The following is a 25,128-nucleotide window of genomic DNA, read 5'->3' as shown; positions in this document are numbered from 1 at the left end:
GGGTAGAGCCACAGCAATAGACTGCTGGCAACAGCATCACTGCCACTTACTCGGAGGTAGACACAGTACGAAAGGAGAAGTTGCATGGGCACACTGGCGGAGGCAATTCTGCACAGCCCAGACCTCACTGCCACCCTACCACACCCAGTAAACATGAGTAATGCCCCTGCTGGGAGGCTGTTGCTACAGCTCTGCACCACCAGGCAAGCTACTCCTGCAACCTCCAAATTTGAGAGGGCTTTCAGTCGTTGGAATCACTGGCGGAGGAATGGGGCGGGGGGAGCGCACCGCCCCTGGCACCATCGGTGAGGGGGGTACCCTCGCGGCAGCCCCCCTGGACACGCACCGTGCATGCCCCTGCAGGCAGCATGCAATGCCCCCAGGACGCACACCACACTCCCGCGGGCAGCGAAGCACATCCCCAGGATGCATGCCACGCCCCCGGGATGCATGCCATGCCCCTGGGACATGTGCCAGCCACGCCCCACCCTGCTGTCTGCCCCCGGTGCCAGAGCATGCAGCTTCGCCACTGGTTGGAATGATAAAGGTAAGATTCTGGGTTTTGAGACATAACAAGATTACTGTTCAGGTTTCCAGTTAAGTCAAGTATTTATGCTCTCTTCTCTTTATTCTCCAATAATGCCACCACATTCATATCAGATTGGCTACATAGCATAGCTATGGCATCACTTTTACCCATTAATCCATGAAGCCATTACTCACAATTGGCTTCTTTGTTCCATAGCCAGTGATGCTATCCTGCTTACTCTCTAACCCCTTTCAGACTCTCTCCTCATGTACTGTGAGTCTGTACAACCACAATCATACTCCCTGCTCAACACACATCTTTTGCAAGATACCTTATTGACCAAGTAATCCAAGATAGAAAGAGAAATAGTAATGGCGGTGGAAAATGCAAAGAAGCAGTAATAGGGGAATCAATGACACTAAACAGACCTTTCAGCTAATTTTGAGGTGGGGTGTTGGGGGGCTCTGAAACAAGGGCATTGGAGGCCCTGAAATGGGTGGGTGGGGAGAGGAATGGTTGGGAGGTGGATGCTTTTTTTTAAAAAAAAGGATAAATGTTTGACTATAAGGTCTGCAGCCCAGTATTATTTCTCTCTCTCTCTCTCTCTCTCTCATCAATCACTCACCTTTTACATATGTTGAAGGCGATTTACAGACATACCATAAAACAATCTTCCCTGGTATTCCAAATTAATTACTGGCAGATTATTTGTTCTTATCCTGTTGATTTTAATTAGGCCCTGATTTGCATGGCACTAGCTCAACAGAGCTTAGCTTCAGGTGCGGCAGCCGCTCTTTCAGCGCCACATCACAAAACGCGGCATTGCTACTACGCTAGGATCACAGTCTAATGCACATGCACATAAACATACCATCTCTGTTTAACACAGAAAAAATAAAATGAAAAAATAATCATGAAAACATGCAGCAGTTTTTGAAAACATTTGAATATTTATTAAGACATACATTGGAAAGACTGGGAATAGAGCTGTTTCCTTCTGAATTTGATCCTCTGTTTGCCAAATGTTTAAATTATATGTTTTCTTAGTGCTAAGGAAACCAGCTTGGCTTTATCTTCTATTTGAATTTCTCTGTGTTAAATTCATACTCCCCCCCTCCCCACTTTGTGACTGTGTCAGCAGCAATGTGTAAAGCTCTGGAAAAGAAACGGAGCTGTATACTAGAAAATTGCAATGCATTCATCCAGAAGGCATGTTGTATCTGGCGTATACACCACAGCACACCAGAATACCGAGAGCTCCTAGTGTGCTACTTGTGTTGGACTTTCAGTGTTGTGGCTCCTTTAACAGAGGATTTGTTGCAATTTGACATAAGGTATGCTCCAGAAAGGATGCGGGTGGCACAGAGCCTAGGACTTGCCGATCAGAAGGTCAGCAGTTTGAATCCCCGTGACGGGGTGAGCTCCTGTTGCTTGGTCCCTGCTCCTGCCAACCTAGCAGTTCGAAAGCACGTCAAAGTGCAAGTAGATAAATAGGTACCGCTCTGGCGGGAAGGTAAATGGCGTTTCCGTGTGCTGCTCTGGTTCGCCAGAAGCGGCTTAGTCATGCTGGCCACATGACCCGGACTCTGTATGCCGGCTCCCTCGGCCAGTAAAGTGAGATGAGTGCCGCAACCCCAGAGTCAGTTACGACTGGACCTAATGGTCAAGGGTCCCTTTACCTTTACCTTATGCTCCAGAAATCTACTCTTTTACATCAGGGGTGGGGAACAGATCTCTCCCTACCCCCACAGGTCACGTTTGACAGGTGGAGTGGGGTGCCTGCCTGTCAATCACCTGATGTTACAATGACACCAGGTGACACATTTTCACCTTGTGTAGTACACAGCATTGTGAAGCCCCAATTATCAGCTGAAGCCTTTGAAGTGTTGCACTTAGCTCTCTGTTGCTTCTCCTGCCTCTTGAGAAAGACTTTCAGGTTTTGTAGTGTTGCACACCAGCCCAGTGTCCAAACAGTGTGAATTTGCAGGGGTTCCAGGCGCTTACACATGGTTTGTGTTTCCTTTTGGAAGGAGGCACAGCAGAGACTGTGGTATTGTTTTATTATATATGGTTTATTTACACATATATACAACCTGAGCCTACAATAGAGGGGTTCACACCATTAACACCCCAAAAAGGTCTCGTTTCTCCAAAACTGTTTGGATTCAAAGAGAAATCAAATGTTGCCCTTACTTTCCAGCTTGCTGCTTTTCCTTCTAGCTCACATCAGTACAACTTTTAATGCTAAATTTTGGCTTCTCCCTTCTAATTAACCATTTGCCATCTTACACAGAGCCCCTTTCCTTTGTTCCCCTTAATGGACCATCACCCAGGCGATCACCTCATCAGAAAGCTAGCCTAGTTTATATTTTAACACTTGCTGGATCCAGGAATTAGAAGGGTCTTGGTATACAGCCTACTGCCCAAACTCATAATGTTATATAAAGGTCACAGGATTCTCCAGCTGTCATAGCCAGAATAAGACATAGAGGAATGTTAGCCATTTTTAAAGTCTAAAACTATTGCATCCAGTGTCTGGTTATGTCTAGTGATTTCTTAATGACTGTTGCAAAACAGAGAACATATTGAAAACCTAAGGGTATTGTTGTTGCAAGAATCCTTCTGCCCAGACAGAGATATATTATAAGCATAATATCATAGGAGCACTCATCATCCTTAGAAATAGATCTTGAAAGCATATTAAAGCACTATACCCTTCACTCAGCAGTCGCAGCATCAGTTTAAATAAAACTAGAAGAAAGCAAGAATGATACTGACTAGGAAAAAATATCACTTAAGATACTCTCACTTCAATATTATTTCAAACGGAATTTATTATTGGCCCCTATGACACAAGATAGGCTAACAAAATGGAAATATATTAGCAGCCGAAATGATGGGTTGAATTTTTTGGGGGTGGATAATGATTAATAGGCCTAAATTGCAGAAATATAATTAATGCATTGGAGGCATGAGTTTGGTTATAACAGGAACAGCTGTATTAAGGAGATGTAGCAGAAAACATCTTATTTTGTTGCATGATATATGTAGGCACTAATCATACATCCTCAATAGCTGTGGGCCAATGTGGATAGCCACAGGAATTGGTTATTTTTGTAGTGAATTTTATATCCTTCAGTTGTATCGCTTAGAACAACTCACTGTAGAGTTGGGGCCATCTGGCTATCTCTATCAACGGTATTCACTAGTGGCCAATTCTCTGAAGAGTGAAAACTCACCACATACATGCACACTGATGCACAGCCAAGAATTTGTGAGGCAATTGTCACAGACACATTTAGATTGCAACCACAACAGGTCCCCCCCCCCCCCATTCTACATGTGTTTGTGTGATATATGTTGCACCAAAACTGATAAAAATGCTCCTTCCACACACAAGTTAAAATGCTGGGAGATTTTTATTTGCTCATATACTAAAGGAATAATAGAGATAATACGATGAGGAGGAAATAAGAGGGGCTTGTAGTGGAGATTCAATGCTCTATTACTTAAGGATAAAGAATTTCTAATAGCCATTAAAATAAAACCCAAGAAGCATATAAATTTTAATTTCGGCTTTGTATCATACCATAATGTATTGGGAGCTTTTATAGTGACTTTCAGAAGCTGGGTTTTTAGGAAATGCCTAGGGCAAGAAAAACCGGAGCTATTAAGAAAGCTAACAATAAAAAAATTAGAACATCAAAATTCCACAGTAAAAAGCTTATGCAGAAGCATTATACATTAAGGTGCTATTGAATAATATTGCTGTTAAAGGAGCCAATTATTTTTATGGAACAAATAAATTTTTCTATGATAATTCAAATAAAACTGGTAAATGGTTAACAGCCTTAATAAAAGGGGAAGAAGAATGTCAACATAACAACAATTTATACAAAATGAGTGGTGATAATGAACAATGAGGACGAGATAAGCAATGGTTCCAAAGGGTACGGTTAGCCTGTATAAATCCAACACGGGGGTTACGGAAGGTTTGGGGGCCCAGCAGCCAAACATTAAGAACAGGAATGATTCCAAAATCCTCCTCCTCTTATCCTTCCTCTCCCTGGACTCTGATGTTCTAAAATACCAAATCTTGCTTCTGAAGAGGAATCTACACATTAAGGAATTCTCTATTTTTAACAAATTTGATACAGAACACTATGTATGAGCAGTTTGCATAACTTTCCATTGTTTCATGTCTCCCTCTCACATACGTCAACACTTGCACAAAGCAATCACCATGTGATTGTATGTATGCATATCACCAGGTTTCTTTAAATGATGCACACCTCAAGTTTTGTGCGCTGATAAAGGACGACCCACATGAAAAGCAGGTTTTATGTCATTGTACATATGGTAGAATTTTAATTAAATGTGCAAGATTCTGCACCAAGAGAATCTAGACTCATAGCCACACAAAAATTGCAGCATTTTATCATGCACATGTGTGCCTTGGTAATGCAGAGTGAAGGAAAGATAGAGGTAATCTGATGGAACTGAAAGCTCCAGTTTTTGAATTAATTTAGAAATTCCCCTGCTTAAGGTGAGAATTCAGGAGGAATGGAATGCAGAGCAGAGCGGACTAGATAAAAAATATGAAATGGAAGTGAGGGAAGAGATTCCTCTCATCTCTAATTTTTGTGACCTCAAGCAGCTTCTTAGGCATAGGCCCCACTGAAATCACCACCTTCTCCCAAATGCCCTGATCCAAGTATTACATTCTTTTGAGGCCATCGTTTCTTCTCTTAAGGCCCTTCTTTAAGTCCCATTATCTTTGGAAGTGAGGTGGGTGATACCCAAAGCTAGGGCCTTCTCAGTGGTGGCACCTTGGGCTCTGGAATGCCCTCTCTTGGATGTTTTTCTCATGTCAATCCTTTTTAATGCCCAGTAAAGCAGGGTGTGGAAAGTGGGTGGCGCTGTGGGTTAAACTACAGAGCCTCAGGCTTGCCGATCAGAAGATTGGCAGTTCGAATCCCTGCAACGGGGTGAGCTCCTGTTGCTTGGTCCCTGCTCCTGCCAACCTAGCAGTTCGAAAGCACATCAAAGTGCAAGTAGATAAATAGGTACCACTCCAGCAGAAAGGTAAACAGTGTTTCCATGCGCTGCTCTGGTTCGCCAGAAGTGGCTTAGTCATGCTGGCCACATGACCCGGAAGCTGTACGCCAGCTCCCTTGGCCAATAAAGCGAGTTGAGCGCCACAACCCCAGAGTCGTCTGTGACTGGACCTAATGGTCAGGGGTCCCTTTACCTTTAAAGCAGGGCCTGACCATGACATTTTGTTGTCTGAGACAAAGAACAAGGTCATTCACTCAATCTCTCTCAAACATCATTCCACATATAGAATCCAACTTGAATAGCAATTGAATCTTACATCAACTAGTGGTGAGACAATATCATCCACTTTACCTGTGGGCAGCAGCTATCTGATGATAGGTTGCCCTGCAGCATCTGCTACCTGAGATACTTGCCTCATTTTGCCTCATGGTAGAGCCAGTTTGCTGAAAAGTCTTTTTAAAAATATGCCCAGTAGTTTCAGATGATTTTAGAGCCCTATCCAAGATTTGCCGGCTTCACTGAGGAGGGGATTTCAACACCAAGCAAAAGACGACATTTTAGGGCTGTCTGCTCACCCCTCAGCTTTGCTTCAGAGCCCAGTTCAGAACTTCAGATTGGGCCCCTATTTGATTCAGATAGCTGGGTTGGGGGCTGCCTCAGACCCCAAATCCCAAGCAATATCTGGAAAACGGAAGTTTCAGCCATCCCATTGACTTGTATTGGAAAACCAAAATTTCCACAACTCTTTGTTGTTGTTTTTTTACATGGGTGCATGAAAATTGCAAACATAGCAGCCCTCCGAGAGGGGATTAACCCCAACAAATTTCAGGCAGGTAGATCCAAGGGTTCAGGATTGTGATAGGATTTCATAACTGAATTAGAAGCCACAGTTCTGGCGTCTGGTTCCTCTAATTCCCCTCACTAGGGGTAGAAAAACCTCAGTAGTCACTTAGTAAAAGGAGCCTAAATTTATTCCTGTTTATCTGAAAGATATATTAAAAATGTAAAGGCCAGATCAATCACATTAAAGCCAAAAATACTATATAAAGCCTCCAGATGGTATGCTTATTTAATATATGCAAACTTGTGTTCCTAATACTGTCACTCTTATCTTCCTTCACCCTCATACCCTAAATTTACCTATTATGTCTCTTCCTGATCGAGGACCTCCTGCAACTTGTTAAACTCACTGACATCACTGAAACTTTGTGTGGGTTTGAGCCCATCAATGCATATCTTGTTATAATTTTGGAACTGGATTTTAAAAACGACAACTTTGATTTAGTTGTGCACGGCATAACAGAGCAACTATAACCAGGGCTTTCATGCATTCTTAAAATGCAATTAATTACTTTTACCTGAGTCTCAGAGTAGATACATATTATATATATAATATTTAAAAATATGCCTTTAAATATCTTTGAGGAAAGACCAGAGATCAATGCATGCAAAATCCCCAGTGTTCAATCCTTTGCATCTCCAGAAAGAATTGGGAGAGACTGTTGCCAGTCAGTGTAGACTAGCCTCCGTGTATGTTGTGCCCTGCAGACGTATTGGACCACACCTCCTGTAATCCTTGAACGTTGGCCATGCTGATGGGAGTTGTAAAAATACAAAAATGTGAAGGCACCAGGTTACAAAAGGTTGGTGTCTACAATACTGAGCTAGATGAACCAATGTAGCTAGTGGACTAACTACAGTATAATATACGAGTCTCACAATCACAAAGGTATGAATGGTAGTTCATAGGTTCCAGTAGGAAGTACTAGATGGAGTTAGTAAGCAGCAGTTTTGCTGATGATCTGAGGGCCGCTTTGTACCATTTCCAAAGAAAATGACACATTTAGGAATTAATAGGGACATTTACATATGTATATGTCTAAGTGCACATGTAAGTGCTGCTGATCCTCTTGGGAATTGGAGCAGCTACAAACACAGTCTATTTTATGCTTATTTGTTTTTCAATTTTTACACCTCATCCCAGCAGAGCTCTTGATGCAGTTTACAACAAAATAATTAAAATCAATAAACCATTCTGGAAATACAAACAGTTGCAACATCAATGCTAAAAGTGTTAAATCACTCAAGAGCAATCGGTTTAACAAGACAATACAACAATTCTGCGTCCAGCTATAATTAGTCAATGCCCTCTATAAAAGAGCCATGCTTATAATTTCCCTAAAAAGGAGAAGATTATTTTGGACCAATAGCTCCAAAATTTGGGCAATGCTGTTGAAGCAGCTCAGAAGTCCACAACCTCTTTCTGTACCTTTGCTAGAGTGTTGTGGTGGTACACCTAACAGAGTCTCTTCATAAGCTCTTGCAGCAGCGGTAGCCAATGTAGTTCTTTCTAGATGTTGTTGGACCCTAACTCCCATCAGCTCTGGTTAGGAACGTCTGGTGGTCACCACATTGGCAACCCCTGTGTATGGGAAGAGGTGCTTCTTCAGGTAACCTGAGCCCCAACTGCAAAGGGCTTTACAGTTTCAAAGCCCAAAAGCCCAAAATACAGATTGTAGCCAATGCAGCTCTTCCAGAATAGGATCTCTCTAACGACAGTATTTTGGACCAACTATAGTTTCCCAAGTATATTTAAAGGCAGCGCCACTGAAGAATGCATTACAGCCAGGTTAAGAGATTTCTGTTAGCTCAGGCTTTACAGATTTGTTGTATTGTTTATACTGGTTGAATAGTTTTAGTTCAAAACTTCTCAGATTTTCTTGTATTGTTTTTATTTTCTTGTTTGTTTATACGTTGCACTGTTATTTGGCATTCTTATGTACGTCACTCTAAAATCTATGTTTGGATCAAGGCTCTGTTTAAAAATTGTATGAATAAATAAACGCAATAATATAATCTACGGCAGAGATAGGGAATTTATAACCCTAAAGATATTGCTGGATTACAAATCCTGTCTTCCCTGACCATTGACCATGTTGGCTGGAACTGTTAGGAATTCCAAAAACCTCACCCATGATCTAGAGCCTTTCAATGCATGTATTAGAGTAGTGAGGTCTCTGTTGCTCAGAGCAAGTACAATTGCAATTGTAACAGAAAGCACTCCTGGTCACAGCTGCCACTTAGAAGTCAAGTAGCAAAGCCATGCTCACAAGTACTCTCAAGTCACAGGCCTGGCTGGCTTTTTTGAAGGGGTGTGCAATCTTATTTGAAGGAAGCTATATATTCACTTCTTGGTTGAGTGACATTATCCCTTCACTGTTAAGACTTAACATATCTGTATTATCTGGATGAAGCTTCAGTTTATTGGCTCTTATCCAGCCCATTACTGACTCCAGTCAAGAGAGATTCCAAATGTGAGTCACTGAAATCCAACCCAATTGTGACTTTTCCCAATTATTTCATTGTTGAAAAGGAAATAAGCAACTATCTTACTATTAGAAGACATCTGACATCCCTGTATAGGGAAGCTTTTAATGTTTGATGTTTTACTGTGCTTAATGTTTTAATTGTTAGACACCACCTAGAGTTGCTAGGGCAACCCAGTCAAATGGATGGAGCATGAAACATGCTTAATTCCAATTAATGCATGAATGGGTTAAGACCATAAAGTACCGTATTTTTTGCACCATAACACTCACTTTTTTCCTCCTAGAAAGTAAGGGAAAATGTCTGTGCGTGTTATGGAGTGAATGCCTATGGGTGGCGGGGGGGATCTGCTGCAGTCATGAGCAGAGGATCCATGGTTCCCCTTCCTTCCCTCCTCCGTGGCTCGTTTTGAAACAGCAAAGCGGGAGAAGAGCCGCTGAGTGGGGAGGAGAGAGGGACAGAGAGCCTGCTTCTTTAAAGGAGCAAAGCGGGAGAGGAGAGGAGCCGCTTACACAAGTGTAAGCGGCTCCTGTCTGGTTGGCTCCTTTAAAGCAAGCAGGCTCTCTGTCCCTCTCTCCTCCCCACTCAGCTCGCTAAATAGCATTATTAGCAGTATCCACACACCCCATGCGTGCTCCTTGTCCCTTGAGTGCTTTTCCTTCCCTCCCCACTTAAAATGTGGTTACAAAGCACGGATCCACATGGATCCTCAGGATTTTTGCACTGGGTCACCCCAAATTCACCATCAGATCACATAGCATGTCCATGGCTACATCTTGCACCAAAAAAATCACGCACCCACTGTTGCCTGGGGTTGCCGTGGATCAAAAACGTGGTTACAAAGCATGGATCCACATGGATCCTCAGGATTTTTGCATTGGGCTACTCCAAACTCACTGTCAGATCACATGTCTGTGGCCACAGCATGAACCACAAAAATCATACATCCACTGTTTCGTTTAGAACATTTTTTTCCTTGTTTTCCTCCTCTAAAAACTACATGCGTGTTATGGTCTGGTGCGTGTTATAGAGCGAAAAATACGGTAAGCTGTCTTGCCAGGCTGAGCTAGGTCACACCCCCTCACTTTGGGATGGTTAACAAACTCTTTTGTTCTCTCTTTCCACCATGTGAACCCTACCAGTGAGGAGGTCTAAACTGGGTGTTCCAAGCTTAGACCACATGGCCATCTTTGTGTTTCTATACAAATAATTTAGAAATATTTACCACTTTTGGAGCCTATGTTAAACTGCCTGACTAGTCTTGCTGCTGTATGGAAAAGCACATGAATATGACCTTTGAAGAGTTTGTAAGTAAATCATTCTCTTTCTATGCTAAGGGAAGTGGGGAACTTTGGAAACAACTTAGAAGGCGATATTTTTAAAGGTCTGACTTTTGCTGGAATCCCTGGAATGCAAGAGTCATTAGGAAAATGTGATTCAGCCTTTCCTTACTGAATCTCCACCCCAAGTTAACAAATGAGAATTGATCTAAGATCTGAGTGGGGTTGGGGATTGTAGCTTGAGTCAGATAGAAAAATAAAGGCTGAAGGCATCATGGAGTGCTGGGTGACCCTCCCTTGGGACCTGATGGTGGTCAGGAGGTCTGTGCATGCTATGGATGCTTATGCTATTTGTCTCCATCAGAGTTTGAAAGCCCTTTTGCTCTGCTCTTTAAAACAGCCACACACCATGCTCTCACTGCATGAAATTGAAATTATTCCCAGCAGGGATACAGCCAAACTAAGGAAGATTTAACCCTTTAAGCTGATGAGTGAAAGATTTGATCCTGATTGCTGCAGGGGTCTGCTTCATCATTGCATTCCCTGCCCTCCCCCCTCCCCCAGTAATGAGCTAGGTGGCTGTGGTTTGGAGGATATTGCCTTGTGAGCTAAGATTGGCCTGCAGACTAGAACTTTCCCACCTGTGATTTAAGTTATTGATACAAATGTTGAAGAGTACCAATCTTTGCAGTGTGCCACTCAAAACTTCCCTCTGACCCACTGATGATAACTCTCAGGAATAATTTTCCAACCAGCTGGTGTTAATATATTTAATTTACTCTGCAGTCACCAAAGCAAATCTGAGAGGTTCGTATTATTATTGACATTAAAATATGAGTCTAGCAATCCTATTTCTGAACTCTTACAACTGAACATGTAAAGGACCAGCAGAGCCAAGAACAGCAGTGCTGATTAGATGTTTCCTGGGGCATTGTCTCTCTCTGTCACTAGATAACAGCCTTGAATACATACAGCAAATATTTTATATAACACAAAATTTATGGTAAAACTTTAATGGAAATTTTCTTTTATTTGGCAAAACCAACCAAGTAGCAATTATGTAGTTAAATAAAAAAATATGTTTATTGATCAGCATGTAATTTACAATAAATGCTGACACAAATTGTAGAACTTGCATGTCATTAATTCCTGGCTCCTTCCATCACTGACTCCTTTCAACAACTTATCCAGCATGATCTAATACACCTGACAGATAGAATGAAGAAACATGCCTACGTCAGCTTTTCCTGATCTAGTCTCCTCCAGATGTTTGGACTCCAACTCCTATTAGTCCAGCCATCATGGCTAGAGTTCATGAGTGTTGAGAGTTGTGGTCCAAAACATTGGAAGGACACCAAGCTGGGGAAGGCTGGCTTATCAGAGCACGAGGAGAGCCAATGATCCATTCTGTTCTCTCAGATGTCTGTGGGAAGCTCACTAACACTCTGTCCACCTGGCAGTGATGGTATGACCACACACATACATTCTAGGTGTCAATACTATGTGTGGCTCTACACTAGAAATGAAGGATAAACAAAGAAAACAAAGTGTCAGCAGCCAATTTGACTCAAGGGAGTGGATTAGTTGGTTTCAAATATGGTCAGGCAGGATGATTTCATGTTATGTGTGGTGCAGCGTTGGACTAAAATTCACAGCATCCCCCAGCCAGCAATACTAGCAATGGCCACAGAAGTCAAGTGACACCTGGGAGTCCACACTTTCCCTCTCCTTGAGTTATAGCGTTAGACCCCTGGCCAGGAAGGCGTAGGTTCAAATCCTCACTGAGTCAGAACTCACTAAAAATTCAATTTAAACGGAATTAAGTCCCATTGATTTCAAAGAAAGTTATGCCCTATGATGTATTCTTAGGATTGCAGCATTTCCTCCAAATATATCAATGTGCTAAGCAAGTTTCTCTCCACTACTCCCATTTATCATCACAACAACCCTGTCAGCCTAACCTACCTGAGTGGTTGTGAGGATAAAAGTGAGAGAGAAGAACTACATATGCTGCCTTGAACTCCTTGGAGGAAAGCTAGGGTACAAGTGTTGTCAGTAACTAAAATTTAACATGTAGTGCTTAAAATGCATGTCTTCTTATGGTTAAACATATACCTGCATCAGATTACTTGTGGCTTCTATGGTTATTGGGTGAAGTTATTGTTCTTGACGTAGCAGTTTTAATCCACGTGTAACATTCACATTAATGTAGTCCACTAGAATGCAAGAAACCTTGAGTTGCATAGTTCTTACTGAAATCAAAGATTAACTGTTCACGCAGATTTCACATGTGACTCAGCCTTTGGGTTTATGTTCTGTGTTTCCCACGTGCTGTACACCTAAACTGTAATAAAAAAATCAGTTAAATCTTTACAATATTTTAAAGTGAAATGGTTGTCTAAAAATAAAAACTTATTATAGTCGTATAATATTCCATATAATGTAAAGCCCCGAACAAAAATATTTTGCTGCTGCTGTTACCAGGTTATTGGTGGCAGGCAGTGGAAGTGTAACTGCGGTAACAACAGAGACCTTATTTTCATGAGTAAGAAACATAATGAAATATTGTTGCTTATAGCCTATTTAAGTGGAGCAATCCCATACCAATTAATATATTTATATTAGGGCATTGGTATGTGTTCTTCTGGAATCCTAAAATGTTCTTCAGGAAATGCTCAATACATCAAGGTAACAATTATTGTAAAGTTAATTTAAAATATGAATATGCCCTGAATACTTCACACAGTAAAGTTCACCAGTAGCAAAATCTGCACTTAACATTGCAGTGACCCTGTAAATCTTTATAAACAGGAGGTAGCCAGCGAAACCATGTAGCGCCAAAGTCAGCCATTTGTGGCGCAGATTCTTTTAAAATGACAACGGGTGACAAACAGTATGGCAATTCCAAGCTGCCTCTGGAATCCTAGATAAATTCTGCCCACAGCAATGTGTTTACTACCTATCTTGTTGACAAAATAATTCCTACTCAGTACAGTATGTCTTCAGGATCACTAGCCTGACTGCAAAATCTGAACTTAGGATACATAAGGTCAGCCTTGTTGTTCTATTTTTATGGATCATTTTCAATTAGTATCATTCACTGATTGTGTCCTTGGGGGAATGCAGCTACCAACTGCAAATTAAACCTCCGTTGCTCCTATGCAGTTAAGGCTAGAAGGAAGGAAAAGTAAGCTTTGCTAGAGAGGGGTATACTTTCCATTATTTTGTCACTAATATTTTGAAGAGGGACTACAGCTGCAATCAAGGAAGTTGAAATTAAAAGCTTCAATTTCCAATGCTTGCTTCTGGTTAATGTCATACTAAAAGTGAACAACACTACCCCAGTATACCCACTAAAACCAAAGCCATAGTTAGTTTTTCTTGTTGGGAAAGGGAATGCCATTTGAGCACTACCTCACATAGGCAGACACATTCATAGTTCCCAGGTAAGAAAAAGGCAGGCAGCCCAACCAAGTTCCAACTGAAGTTGGCAAAACACACAGCTAATTTATTATATTGTGACTGGTTCCACGACTGAAAGCAGCACAAGATACTGCTTTATGTTTGCTTTAGGATAGTGATGCCCCTGCCAATGTGTTGAAATGTGGGTATGTTGTAGTGGTAGGCAAAACAGCATGGGGAAGCTACTGTCGGAAAAAGAAAGTAAACAGCCCTGTTGTGGGTCTTTCCGAGCTCAGCCCTTATTCTGAAGATCTTTTATCTGTAAGTATTTTGGACCACACCCACTGAGAATACTGCTGGATCCTAAGGTTTGGGCGCCATTGATAAGGTCACATTCATAAGTTCATTCTTTAACAAAATACGAGTCAACTATAGATGAGGCAGTAGGCTGGTTATGCAGGGCATACTACTACCAATGAAAATGGTTGGGAGAGTCAAGAAGAACATCTGCATCTGCAGTTACCTCACCTTGCCTTACTGATAAGGTCGCCTCTGCCTTTAGTACACATGCCGGCAGGATACCTATGCACTAGTTAATTTAATCAATATGATTTTAAGGCCAAATGTTGAACTAGGTTCCACAGAATTAATATTTTCTACAATTATCACCAATAACATTCCAGCTGTCCAATATTGTACTAAATAATATACAGTGGAATCTGCAAATGAAAGGCTGGCTTATTTCTTTCAGGAAGCAGGCTAAAATTAAAATGTCCTAATACGGAGGAAATCTTGTGCATATTCAGCAGTTGGTAACAACTTTAAATTGTTGTTACCAGAAATAAGCCTAACTTTACTGTGCTTATATTAGAACAGGATGTTTAAACCTGCTGCTGTAAAACACCAGTCAGCAGTCTTGATCAGAAACAGTGGTAGGCTGATCAGAGATAATAATTCTTTGTAACAAAATCCTTTACTATGCTGAAGATCAGTGTAAGTAAAAATGGAATGTAGGAAACTATTGCTTTTTGAAGTGAATGCCATGTTTTGCAAATGGTTCTATATACAATATTGTCCATCAAAGTCCAGCCTCCTTTCAAAAGATAGAATATCGCCCATACAGGAGGCAGAGAGACAAGTTTATAAATTACACATAGGACTTTACACCTGATCCGCTTCAAGAGATGCAGGCTTTTTAAAATCAGCAGTGTCTTCTCGCCAGTGTTATTTTTATAGGAAAAGAGATGCTGGAGTTTACCAGGAACTTCTCCCTTGTTCTCTTAGAATGGCAATGGCGCCCACCTGAAAGGTGCCAGAGCTGAGCTCTGGCTGAATAAAAAGCCCTGCTTCTCGCTAATAAGTGTATTGAGTCTTCCCTCAAAAAATGAAGCTGATCACAAGCAGAAGGCTACCTTATTACTTTGCCTGATGTTTAATATCAACGAGCAGTCAGCCTAATTAAACATGGTAAAAGGGTATGTGTGGACGACACTGTGGTCTAAACCAGAGCCTAGAGCTTGCCGATCAGAAGGTTGGCGGTTTGAATCCCCGCAACGGGGTGAGCTCCTGTGGTTCGGTCCCAGCTCCTGCCCACCTAGCAGTTCGAAAGCATGTCAAAGTGCAAGTACGTAGATAAATAGGTACCACTCCGGCGGGAAGGTAAATGGCATTTCCGTGCGCTGCTCTGGTTTGCCAGAAGCGGCTTAGTCATACTGGCCACATGACCGGACAAGCTGTCTGTGGACAAACACTGGCTCCCTTGGCCTACAGAGCGAAATGAGCGTGCAACCCCAGGGTCGTCCGCGACCTAATGGTAAGGGGTACCTTTACCTTTTACCTATGGTCTCATTAAACCAGTGGTTTTTGAAGGGTGTGAAGTACCACACTAGTGTGGCAGGAGAGGATGTAGTGGGAAGAATGGACAATCAATTAAACATTTGAATATTTCAATGTTGTGTAGTATAGTATCAAAATATTTTATTTGCAGAATATGGATAGCTTTCCAAAATGAGAGCAAAGACCTTGAAGTGATACTGAGGACAATCCTAGTTGTGTTTCCCAATGCATTCCGTATCAATAAAATTTTTGGTGTGGTGTGGTGGAAGGATTTTTTTATTCTGGAAGTATGGCCGGCAGTTTAATTGCATTAAACTGTCATAAATAAAAGTTGTGGAAAGGGAGCAGAATATACCAACATCAGGACCACAGGGTTGCATCCAACTTATGTCATGCTCAAGTAGACCCACTGAAATCATTGCTTCAAAATGATAGATGGCACAGAACTTCTAGGGGCTCTGGGTTTTTTGGCCCCCACAATAAATTATTTGAGGGGGCCAATCCTCCACAAAGTTGATGTCCATTCCCATTCAAATATGATATATTATGAAGGGTGGGGCTTACCTGGGCCCCCACAATATTGAATAAAGTCAGCACCCCTGGGAGACTGATGCTCAGTCCGCATTTTAGTCCTGCTTTACAATCTTCCCGCCACTTCACCTTTAAGCAAACGAACAAAAAAAAGCAGCAACAATTTAAAGCAAGTTCCAGAAAAAGTAGCTTGCAAGAGCAGGAATGTAGTTGAGGTGGGGGGCTTTCTGGGGTGGGGGAGTTGCTTTCTTTATTTCCGGGGGGTGGGGGTGAAAAGCGAGGCGAGGGAAAGGCAATAAAGGAAACACGCTCGTCTCCTCAGCACCGTCTTCCACAGTAACCAGGCAGCAAGTCCCCTTCGACTCAGTGGGCCTCCAAGTCAACGGAGAGCTGCCCCTGGCTTTCCCTTTACGTTTTATCCAACTGGAAGGTTAGTCTAAGGCGCAGAGCGGACCGTTTCCCGGCGAGGAAGCCGCGGACTCCCCTCTCCTCCCAAACGCCTCACACGCGCCGACAAGCCCACAGCGTCTTTCCCGCGTCTCCCTCCGCTCCCGGCCTGTCCCTCGCCCGAGTCCCCGGGCCCCTCAGACCGACGGGCGTCCCGAAAGTGCCCCGCTCCCAGCAGCCGCCGGATCTAGGCCAGCGCGCCGTCGCCGCGCGGTGTGGGCGGCCTCCGCTTCCCCTCAGCGAAGGCGGGCGCCTGCGTGCAAGAGGCGAGGGGGCGGCGGTTGAACTCGGCTACCGGCGTAAGGCTTGGAGGAAGGTGGTTGCTGGGCCTCCTTCCTCTTTTCCCTCAGCCTGGCGGGCCGTGGGGGGAAGGCTTTTGAGGGAGAGAGGGAGGGACGCGGGCAAGGAGGGGAGGAGGCAGGCAGGCAGGCAGAGCCGCTTTCTCCAGCGCCCCTGCACCAACGGCAGCAGGTAAAAGCCGACGAAAGCCGCCCGCACCCAGCCACATCCCCACCCCCTTCCCGTTCCCAAATGGCCGCCTCCTCGGCTGCAGCCACCCCAGGTCTTTCCTTCCGCCCTTCCTTCCCGCTTCCGTACCCTCACAGCTTCCTCCATTCCCGGCTGTCACAGAAGGGCAGCCGGAGAAGGGGAGGAAGTGGCTCTTTTTGAGGCCTGCAACGTCAAAGGCCGCTCCTCTTCCACCCTCCTGCGCGCCCGTTTCTAGAAGCAGGTTGCGGGGAGGCGCTTCCTGGCGCCGCCGCCGCTGCTGCTAGTTTGGTGGTTGCCGAGTTTCTCACCCTCAGCTGGTTTCCAAGAGGCGAGAGAGAGAGAGAGAGAGGACGGGAGCTATTCATGTGGGCGTTGTTTTCACCACCCCCTCCTAATCTGCTCATAGGTGAAGCTAGTAGAACTTTTCCTTCCTTCCCTCCTCTTCTCCGACGCTCTTGTTTCTTTGCTCCTTCGGCTCAAGCTGCTCGGTTTTCCTTAGTTGCCTCGCCACAAAACTTCAGTTCTGGCGTTTTATGGCAGTTTCACTTTCATATCCCTCTTCTGGACAGTGGAATCCTATGCATGTCTTCTCAGGAGTCAGTTCTGTTGAGTTTGGTGGGCCTTGTGACCAAATAAGTTTTGTGTGTGTTTGTGTGTGTGTATATATGTATGCAGTGGTACCTTGGGTTACACACGCTTCAGGTTACAGACTCTGCTAACCCAGAAATATTACCTCGGGTTAAGAACTTTGCTTCAGGATGAGAACAGAAATCATGCTCCGGTGGCGCGGCAGCAGCGGAAGGCCCCATTAGCTAAAGTGGTGCTTCAGGTGAAGAACAGTTTTAGGTAAAGAACGGACCTCCAGAACAAATTAAGTACTTAACCCGAGGTACCACTGTATATATACACACACACACACGCCTTACAGATAAATCCTGTACATGTCTACTCAGTCCTATTGAGTCCAGCACTGCTTATTTCTAGGCAGTTGGATACAGGATTGTGGCCTTAGGCAATAATGTTTTCCTGTTGCCAAATTCAGAAATGAAGTTTTGTGATATCTGCTTACTCATTGTTTCTGTTCCTGCTTTTTTCTTTTTTTAAACCAAACTAGAAGCTGCCTCAAGTACTGAGAACACCCCATTGTTTAGAGAACAGTTTGAGATTACACGAACCTTGTAGTTCCCCAATTTTCAGATTCCCTTTTTTAAGTGTGGTTTGATTTCTCTCTAGTATATTAAGAGCCTACATATGGGATAATAGCACAATCGATCCACTTCGTAAAGTGGCTTAAGTTGTTTTGAATTGTGGAAGACTTTATTGAAAGACTTGGAGTTGTCATGCTTACAAGTCCCTAGATTAATGCCTATGAGCTAGGATTTTTATTTTAAAAAACCCATGCAACTACGGTAGTTCTGTGTCTTCTGGGCCTATATTATAGGTGAAGTGCTCCCTATTATATAGCAAATCATGAAATTTCAGGGACTTTCAAAAGTGGTTTGTTACACGGGTTGTAGAGGCATTATATATATATATATATATATATATATATATATATATATATGTATATATATATATATATATACACACACACAGCCCAATTTATATATATTCAGCCCAAGCACTTGGACATGTGTAACGTAATTTTTTGGTGTCTGGCTGTTATCTTTATAGAGTAACACATCTCTTTTGAAATAATAATTCAGTGAAGTTTCTTGCTTAAAAAGTATACTAGGGACACAACGTAGGATTTTAAGCATGAATACTGCATTTTATGCACAAGGTAGAAAAGTGGCATGCCCTGATTGTGGCCTGGTTCACAGTCAAACACACGGCACGCTGGTGCACATTTAGTATTAAACACGGTTAGTTACTATTGAGCTGTTAATGATAATCTGCCACATTCAGAAAACATGTTTCATTAACTGTTAGTGCAATCCTAAGCGTGTTTGTGTGGAATTACACCCACTGTGTTTAAACTGGGTTACTCCCACCTGAGTCTGCATAGAATTGCAGCCTGGATGTAATAATTATGTGTCCCAGTCCAGAATAAGTTGGTCATGTTTAAGTCCTGTGGAAATTAATGTGGCATCAAATTACTAATGACTAACTTATCCCACTGATTTCAGTGGAACTCATTTTCTTTTAATAGAGACTGCCGTGTCTTGCTTGCAGGAAATTAAAGGTAAATATACCCCTGACCGTTAGGTCCAGTCACAGATGACTCTGGGGTTGTGGCGCTCATCTTGATCTGTAGGCCAAAGGAGCTGGCGTTTGTCCGCAGACAGCTTCCGGGTCATGTGGCATCCTGACTAAGCCGCTTCTGGCGAACCAGAGCAGCGCACGGAAACGCCGTTTACCTTCCCGCCGGAGTGGTACCTATTTATCTACTTGCACTTTGACGTGCTTTTGAACTGCTAGGTGGGCAGGAGGTGGGACCGAACAACGGGAGCTCACCCCGTTGCGGGGATTCAAACTGCCAACCTTCTGATTGGCAAGCCCTAAGCTCAGTGGTTTAGACCACAGCGCCACCCGTGTCCCCTTGCAGTAAATTACTTCATGAATAAATTCAAAAAGTGCATCCAGTTAGTTTAATTGTACTTGAGGATGTTTTCCAAGCCACAGAATGACAGAAAACCCTCGTTTTCAGAGGCATGAATCCCTACTGCCACCCATTTGTGTTAGATGAATTCTTCAATAACACTTCGAGTTAAACAGTGAACCAACTGGCATAGCCACATTCAGTGGGGAACCCCTCCCCACAAACCATTTGTTTTCCTGCATTTTATCTGTCACAACGTGGATATCTGATAAGTGTGGCAGTCCAGTCATGATTAAGGCACCTTACTAAACTATCAAGGAGAACATTAGGTGATGGATTTAATGTCATAGAGTTGTCTATGGTCCACCTTTTCCTCTTCATCACTGCCCATAGGGCATTGGAGACAGCTGATTTTAACCTTTGATAATGATGCCCTTTTTGAACATAGGCAAAGGGGTGTTAAGTATCAGGAGCTGCATTTCCTGATTGGGAAGAGAACAGGGAGCATAAGAGTCCTAGCAGTTTTGGGGTTGCTGGAGCTGATTCTCATCCCATGAATAATTTGCATACTTGTCTTTTAAAACCTCTCTGGGATATTTACCCTAATATATATTGTGCATTGGCCCTCATTTGGTGCAGAGTGATAATGAATAAGGCAGTAACTAAAAACTAAGGAGATTTTGCCTTGTATGTCCTTTTGAAAGAGAAGCTTTTTGATCAATTTGTAAGGAAATAATGTTTGGCATATTGAACAATACTTTAGAGACAAATTTATCTTTTTATTTTTCATTTTTTAGGCTTCCTGTTTTTAGTTAGTAACCAAATAGCCAGTCTTGTACATAATTACCTGTATAGGGGTGTGTGTTCATGTGGCTGTGGCTGTGTACATGCACATGCACATGCACATACACATTTAAATATTATGCAACACGTAACATTTTCTGGTATAAAACCCACAATGTGAGGAAAGTATCAGTTTTGGTTAGTAAAATGTCTATTTGAATTTTCTGTCCAGGAAACTGTAACAGAAATGAAGGGGGGAAATGACAAGTATTTCAAGAAGCAGGAAAGCTGTGGCACCTTAAAGATCACTAGCTTGTTTGTTGCATGAATTTAAAGCAGTGGGGGACAAGTGAACCTCCATATATTATTGGACTCCCAGCTCCAGCCAGCCTGGTCGGTACAGAGATGATGGGACTCATAGTCCAACCACTCTGAATGTCCACAAGTTCTCTACCCTGGGAGTAAAGCTTACGTTTCAGATGTACGGTAGTTTATCAAGTTAGGTCACTGAAACTGCCTACCCACAAGTTTTCAAAAAACAGTACACTGGGGTTTCTTGATCAGAATTTGTGATGAAAACGTGCAAGAGCCTTCCTTTGGCGCTGGTGCCAAATGAAGTTATAGACTGCTCTTCAATACGAAGCATATGCCTGGAGAAAATACTTTAAATACAAAAGTTTCAAACCGTAAGTGTGCATATTTGTATGTGTATGTGTGTGGAAGAGAGATTGCTTGTAGAGAGAGCCATTCTGCCTGCAGCGGGGAAAGTTCTGAAAATATTGATGTCATTGTGTAAGAGACCAATGCTTTACTAACTTCTGTGTTTTGTTTCTGTGATATAACACTGTGCCACAGCGACGGTTTTGGGGAACCTTGTAAATCCTCCCACTCAATAGAGCTGTAAAATCTGATGTTGGCACCTAGAATTTTGCTTCTTATAACATATATTTTTGTAAAACATAAAGTAAATAACAAACCCCTGCCATTCAACCTCTTCTGCCAGCAGTGGATAGGCATAGTATTTCTGAACTGCTGAACTTGGAGATTCAGTTTAGCAACAGGCCCGTGCAGAGGAGGGGGGCAGCTGGGAACACTTGCTCCAGGCCTCAGAGGGCAAAGTAGCCGCACACGTCATGTATTTTGAGCAGTGTGCATGTACACACACAGTGTTACATAGTTTTTTTTGTGTGTGCATGTGCATCTGCATGCATGTGTGTACACTTGTTTTGCACAATTACATATATTTATAAAAAATGTGTGTGTGAAGTATTCTGTTCTTTTCAATGAAACAGAGATTCAGATAGGTACAAAACAAACAAAGAATGCCATATTTTAGTATCACCATGATGTTCATAAATTCAATTTTCTTATTCCTGGTCTAGAGGAAAACTGAATTTGCTCATTTTTTAATCTTATGCCCATCTTTTCAATGTACCTATCAATTTGTTTGTCAGAGGCGATCTTCAGTATTAGAATGCTACCTTCTATGTTGTATTGTTTTGTTTTCCTCATGATGCTTTGTCACTGTTAAAGAAATTATTAATTCATCTGACAGAGGTCAGACACAATATCTGGGTTTTCACTATGTGTCGAACAATACACTTGCTTCTGTTATGGATTCTTGTGTAAAATGGATAATAAAGTGCTACTAAATTTAAGTGGAATAATGCATTACCTGCTGTATGCTTGCTGAGTAAGCACTTATTTCATGAAGTCAAACATTGCAGTTGTGTGTTTCAGGCTGTTTAATACTCGTTCTAGGAAAGAAAATCGGTGTGTTTTCATAGTCTTGGATACATGAATGGCATGGCTGCTGACTTCAGCAATGGAAAGCTTCCATTTAAATAGAACTCTGAATTAACAAATCACTGTCATTACAATCAATATAAATGTACTGGGTAGGAGAGACAGTATATTGTGTAACATGATGAGTATGTCATGGTGCTTTCTTGGTGTCAAGCCTCTAATATGATAACATGTTTTTAGGGTTTGCCCATTACTTGCTTGATTGAAGGTTTATTGTTTGGAATATGGCAGGTTTTAAAGTTACTGTATTTCAGACACTATACTTAATTTTTAATAGATGGTGTTTATATTCCTCTTCGGGCTGAGTTGTATTTTACAGTGGTCCCTTAGAATCTTCTGAACATTCTTCCACAATCATAGTGACTCCACATGCCAGTTGTAACATATTATTGCTGCTCATCACAGAGGCTGCCGAGTGCTATTTAGCCCACACTACACATCGAAGTGCAAGTAGATAAATAGTTACCACTCCGACGGGAAGGTAAACAGCGTTTCCGTGTGCTGCTCTGGTTTGCCAGAAGTGGCTTAGTTAGGATGCCACATGACCTCCCGGAAGCTGTCTGCGGACAAACGCTGGCTCCTTTGGCCTATAGAGCGAGATGAGCACTGCAACCCCAGTGTCGTCCGTGACTGGACCTAACGGTCAGGGGTACCTTTACCTTTACCTTTTTACACATTCATAATGGCAGCTGGGACTGGCGTAGGGCTGACTCCATGTGACTCAGGCAATCCACACAGTGAGCTGCTTTTGACATGTTAAAACTACTGTGGGAAGCTACCACCATGCAAAAGTACTGCTAGCAGTTTTCACGGGGCACATAATATATGTTAGAATCGGCCATTAAAGATTAAATCAAGGGCATAAGAAATGGGACAGTTGTTTGGGCTCTTAAGTGTGGTTACTGTAAGCTTAAACTTTAAAAGAGCAACTGGGGAATGGTGAAAGAAGTCAATAAGGTAATTAGAATGATTGCAGAGACTAATTCCAGATTGATGGAAATTCTATGCCTTTTTAGCAGTGTTAATTACCTAAGCACTTTGACCAGATGTAGGCATATTTTTACTTCCATTGGTGAGTTGGAGCATATGACCCCCGAGAGTAGTCTTAAAAACTCTCTCTGTCCAGCAGTTTATTATGCCAAGCTGCCTGAAAGTAGCAGGAAAAGGTGGATATTTCTAAAGGTGTTTTTTTAGAGTGTAGCTTCTGTTATCTCACTGCTTCAAGGAAGGCAGTATAATTTTATAATAACGCTTAGGAATACAATGCAGTTAACATTCATATCATGCTTATGCATGCTGGTATAGAGATTATCTTGCCTACACTTCTAGTGGGTATGGGACCAGACTTTTTTCCAAAGAGCTTATCTAGTTATTTGTTTAATCAGTTTTTTAACTAGAGTGAACAGTGCGTATGATGCAATTATTAAGGAGTCTAACATACAGTTTCCTCGCTGCAAGAAAGAAAATTCGATAGAGCTTAATGCATAGAGGTCTTCTCTGCTCCAGAAGCCTTGGGGCTTCATGCATTTGTATCCATAACCATTGCTTCTCAGTTCCCTTGCATATAATCACCGCCTCTACAGTGATAAAAGTCTATAAATACATTAGAGTCCAAGGAAGCTTCAGTAAATGAGAGGAAAGCAATAGCTGTGGCTCCATCTTGTTGACCATGTTCAATCTAGTACTTTAAAGATATCCAAAACCGACTTTGTAAGAGATACTAGCAAAATAAGATCTTAATTATATTTTACTCAATATCATTGTGATATAAAACCCAAGAAGAGTCATACCTATATCCTAGAAGAAGGGAGGTAAAGTGAATATATTGCACAGTTAAAGTAGCTTTCCTTACTCTTACGGTATATCCAGCAACTTGTAGTCCAGAGATCAAATCCAGCCAGACTCGTCTCTCCCCTCTCCCCCAGTTGTGTAATAGCCCTCTTCACTGAACACTTAGTTTTGTGTCAGTTTTTGTGGGAAAACATAGCTGTTTCATGTCTAGGCTTTTAACATCTCTTCCATTGACATAGCTGTTACTGGAATAGGAGGGCCCAAAATGTTGTTTTAGTCAAAATATATTATCATTCCTAATATATAAATAGTTTGGGGATTGGTGTTTTAAAGATAAAAGGCTATATAATAACTTTCCCCTATGAGAAAGTACCCATGGAGGAAAGTGTAGAGCAAAATTAATTATCATTGCATGTTGCTGAAAGGCATTACTGGTAGTGAAATTTTACTGCTATATCTCCAAAGTGGGGTGGTTTATAGTTTTATTCTCTAAACTTTATTGGACAAATAGCCATTTCCTACTTTTATTTCCAGAATCGCCCCTTTTTTTACTATGTTTGCATTCAGTCTCATCTCAACTCAACCCAAACCAGAATGGATCCAGTTAGGTTCCTTGTGCCCCCCTCTTCACCACTCTTGTCCCATATTTATCTTGATGTGGCAACAGGTAGCATTTCTAGTAGCCCTTAGATGCTCTTATGAGCAAACACAACTATGTCCAGGATACCTGGAAGCACGGGAAATATAGCTTGTGTGGTTGCTGATGTCACAGGGCACTACCATGCACAATTTAGGGCCTAAAGGAGGCTCCCACCATTGCTCCTATGAGCTTCAACACTGGAATCAGCGTTGAAGAGGAAATGAATTGGCAGGGAGAGCTCCAGTTTACTCTGAACCTAGTTTGGATCCTGGATTATGATGACAAATGTCTAGAGCACATTTAGTAATATGATCCTGCCTCTCATTCCATGTGGATATGAGGGTGGGGTTTCTCAAAGCTGGTTTGCACTAGCTGTCACTTAGTATTTTAAACTGTTTTGGAATCTGAAATCGGTGGTCTTCCTCATCCCAGTTGCTGCCGCTGCTTGATGAGCAACACAATCCCAGAATTACATAGAGCTAGCCAGGCCTCTTGCACCCTGAACCACAGTTCATGCCAAATTTTCCCAAGTCAGCCTGCACACACATCTTTCCTTTCCCAGTTTCCTTCTCCCACTCATTATCACAGTTCTTCCTCATCCTCAAAACATATATATCTTTCCACTGTTGTACTCCTTCTGCTTGTTCAGTCCCAATTTCTCCCTGTC

The 25,128-nt window shown here is 42.3% G+C and overlaps 1 protein-coding gene across 10 annotated transcripts in view; it reads left to right on the top strand.

Annotated features, from left to right (window-relative positions):
- Positions 1-16,086: 16,086 nt before the first annotated feature.
- TBC1D5 (TBC1 domain family member 5) overlaps positions 16,087-25,128 on the top strand; it is a 252,557-nt gene continuing 243,515 nt past the window's right edge. For 6 of the 10 annotated variants that reach the window (XM_079947231.1, XM_079947234.1, XM_079947232.1 and 3 more), the window contains exon 1: positions 16,733-16,881. The gene's annotated coding sequence lies outside the window, so the exon portion shown is untranslated. The other 4 variants (XM_079947228.1, XM_079947229.1, XM_079947230.1 and 1 more) reach the window with 4 other exon arrangements.

Source organism: Podarcis cretensis, assembly GCF_951804945.1.
Source record: "Podarcis cretensis genome assembly, chromosome: 12".
Lineage (NCBI taxonomy): Eukaryota > Metazoa > Chordata > Lepidosauria > Squamata > Lacertidae > Podarcis > Podarcis cretensis.
The sequence above is the reverse complement of the archived record's forward strand: the minus strand, read 5'-3'. Positions and strand labels throughout refer to the sequence as shown.